This window comes from Callithrix jacchus, chromosome 5 (assembly GCF_049354715.1).
Source record: "Callithrix jacchus isolate 240 chromosome 5, calJac240_pri, whole genome shotgun sequence".
In the NCBI taxonomy this organism is placed as follows: Eukaryota; Metazoa; Chordata; class Mammalia; order Primates; family Cebidae; genus Callithrix; species Callithrix jacchus.
Genome location: NC_133506.1, coordinates 13,696,235 through 13,698,703, shown reverse-complemented (window position 1 = coordinate 13,698,703; position 2,469 = coordinate 13,696,235). Strand labels below are relative to the sequence as shown.

Sequence of the window (2,469 nt, the reverse complement as noted above, 5' to 3'; positions counted from 1 at the left end):
TCTCAAAAAAAAAAGAAGAGAATAGACAATAAATATTTGTTGACTCAGAAAACGGACAATTTATTTTCAAATGGCAATTTTTGTTACCAAGTTGAATTTGAATTCCAATCACACATGCTAAAGCAAACATCTCCCCTGAACTGAAAGGACAACCACATATTGTAAAATATGCTGACCTAGAGATCCTTTAGCATTACAGTGTCCAGTATGGTAGCCACTGGTAATGAGAGGATATTTCAATTTGCATATAAGTTAAATGTAAAATCCAGTTCCTCAGTTGCACTAGATGCATTTCCAGTGCTCAGAAGCCACATGGGACTAGTGGTGACCGTATTTGACCACATAGATGAAGAATATTTCCATCATTGCAGAAGTTTCTTTCGGACAGTTATCCCATTCTGTTGGAATGGTTTGGAGGAATCATTCAAATATATAATCAGATTGTCTTCTGTTAAGGTGTTCTAAAATAGTGCGAAGCTTCCCAAATCATCTTATTTATAAAAATCTGTTTATAAACCTTGAGGGTCTGACTCATCATGTCCAAAGCACCATGCCTGGCATACAACTCCTTAAGGAGTATTTGTAATTAAACCAAATAACACTACATTTCCAGAACGTATTTTCCAATTACACTGACAACAAGGATGTTCTAGTTTACTGAATCTAACTCATCATCTGCCATTACTAAAATCAGCCCAGCCAGGTTTGCAAACTCCACAGGTACCTACGATTCTGTCTCCTCTTTTTTGCCCATTATGTTAGGTTGGTGCAAAAGTAATTGCAGTTTTTGCATTGTTGAAATTTGCCATTTGATATTGGAATACATGCTTAAATAAATGTGGCTATGTTATACATCATTTTAATGGGCATTTCTCACTTTATGGTTTTTTGTGAATGACATTACTTGCTGTTTATTTTATATGTATTTTAGACTATGGAAATTATGTTAGACAAAAGACAAATTGGAATGATTTTCTTATTCGAGTTCAAAATGGGTCGTAAAGCAGAGGAGACAACTCACAACATCAGCAACACATCTGGCCCAGGAACTGCTAACAAATGTACAGTGCAGTGATGGTTCTCAAAGAAGAGAGCCTTGAAGATGAGGAGCATACTGGCCAGCCATCAGAAGCTGACAAGGACCAATTGAGAGCAATCATCAAAGTTGATTTTCTCACAACTACATGAGAAGTTGCCATAGAACTCAACATCACCCAGTCTATAGTCATTCAGCATTTAAAGCAAATTGGAAAGGTGATAAAACTTGCTAAGTCAGTGCCTCATGAGCTAAGTGAAAAAATCAAAAAGAAACCAACATCGTTTTGAAGTGTCGTCTTCTCTTCTAAGTAACAACAATGAACCATCTCTTAATAGAAATTGTGATATACAATGAAAAGCAGATTTTATAGGACAACCCACAATAACCAGCTTAGTGGTTGAAACTAGAAGAAATTCCAAAGCACTTCCCAAAGCCAAACTTGTCCCAAAAACAGGTTATGGCCACTATTTGGTGGTCTGCTGCCAGTCTGATCCACTACAGCTTTCTGAATCCTGGAGAAACCATTACATCTGAGAAGTGTGCTCAACAAATTCCTGAGATGCACCAAAAACTGCAGCACCTGCAGCCAGCATTGATGAACAGGAAGGGCCCAGTTCTTCACAACAATGCCCAGCTGTACATCACACAACCAACACTTCAAAAGTTGAGTGAGTTGGGCTACAAAAGTTTTTCCTCATCGACCATATTCACCTGACCTCTTGCCAACCAACTACCACTTCAAGCATCTCAACAACTTTTTGCAGGGAAAACGCATCCACAACAAGCAGAATGCAGAAAATGCTTTCCAAGAGTCATCAAATCCCAAAGCACAGATTCTTACACTACAGAAATAAACAAACATTTCTTATTGGCAAAAATGTGTTTATTGTAATAGTTCCTATTTTGTTTAATAAAGATGTGCTTGAGCCTAGTTATAATGATTTAAAATTCACAGTCCAAAATCATGATTACTTTTGCAGCAACTTGGCCTTAACTCAGACCTGTCAAATACTGTCTCCTTACTTCTGTGTGTCTTATTTTTTCCATGTATGGCGTGATATCTACAGGTCAAGCTCTTTTAAGCTCTTGTTTGGATGATTTGCAATTGATATTACTTCTAGACACTCCTCTGCCAGTCCATTCTATAATCAGCTGTCAATTAAATAGAACCTTATTGCATCACTTTCCTGCTCAAGTAACTTTAAAAGATACTAATTAGCCAGCATGTAAGTCTCTTGACAGTCTGTTCTCAACTTTTTACCTAATAATTTTAATAATATTCCCCCCACAACTCCCAAATTCTCTAGCCAAATTCACGTACTCACTCTCTTGCAAGCACACCAAGGCCATTTCAGCCTCAGCACATTTGGTCTCACCAGTTTCCCCACTATTCGTTCCTTTTCTTCCTCTGTAACTTCCTCAAATGTCTC

The 2,469-nt window shown here is 37.5% G+C and overlaps 1 pseudogene; it reads left to right on the top strand.

Annotated features, from left to right (window-relative positions):
- The first annotated feature begins 934 nt into the window (after positions 1-934).
- On the top strand, positions 935-1,950 carry LOC144582796 (histone-lysine N-methyltransferase SETMAR pseudogene; annotated as a pseudogene).
- The last annotated feature ends 519 nt before the right edge of the window (positions 1,951-2,469 follow it).